The sequence below is a fragment of the Austrofundulus limnaeus genome, unplaced genomic scaffold, assembly GCF_001266775.1.
Source record: "Austrofundulus limnaeus strain Quisiro unplaced genomic scaffold, Austrofundulus_limnaeus-1.0 Scaffold1509, whole genome shotgun sequence".
NCBI lineage: Eukaryota > Metazoa > Chordata > Actinopteri > Cyprinodontiformes > Rivulidae > Austrofundulus > Austrofundulus limnaeus.
The window spans coordinates 34,494-35,500 of NW_013953911.1; positions in this window are offsets into that span (position 1 = coordinate 34,494).

A 1,007-nucleotide genomic window follows, 5' to 3' on the forward strand; every position below is an offset into this window, starting at 1 on the left:
TCAAACTCAATTCCTGCTGGCACAAGATTTATCCCATAACCAGCAGCAGAAACAGTTGATCTATCATATGAAGTAAATGTTTGCTACATCAGAACTTATTTGGCAAATGTGATTCCATCTCTCTTTTTGCGCTTTGACTCTTTTTTGGAAAACCCTAAAACCACCTCCATCGAGAGTAAAAATTGTTTTTTGCAAAATTCAATTAAATCCTGAAATACTTTATTGGTCCCTAAGGCAAATTATGTAAATTGAGGACATTTTTAGGATGTTTTGTTTTGATTCTTGTGATTATCTTCACTTACATCCTGTCATTTGGATCTTAAAACAYTGATTGGTTTACTTTGATAACTGACCTGTTCACTGCAGCTCAGGGAGCTAACTGGTCCTGTTGCACTCCCATTTCACGAGCTGACGTGATATGTATTCAAACAAAAACTAAATCCAGTAAAGTGTCATGTGATATGCATGTGTTGTTTACTTTAAATAAAATTATGTTACATCAATATACATTAAAGTCTGTGATTGTGCAATACAATTCTCACAACTTATTTGGAATCATTAGAATTAAGGTGTGTCTGGTTCATGTTGCTCTGAATGACTAAAACTCACWCAAATTGTAGCTTCATACCAGGGTTTACCATGTAAGTGTGTGTCAGTGTGTGTCTGACCAGTGGAGCTTTGTTTGGCCAGCTGTTTCGAGGGAAAGCCTGATCCCATGTGACCTGGTGTTGCTCCAGCTGTTCTTGGATCAGAACAAGCAGCTCTGTCTTCCAGGAGACCTGAGCTCGAAACGCTGCTGCTTACTCTGTTTTTCATGGCTTTCCTTTCTTTTCTAAAGTTATCATTGTTGGGAAGTGAAATCCACACAAAATGTARCTTTTTTATTGGGGTAAAAAAAACAACATGAAATTATATAAATTTTATCACACAATAAACTTTAATTTAAACATCTTTACAATTGAAAATCTAAAATGACTGAACTGTGTCGGTTCTGATTTTCTTTCAAG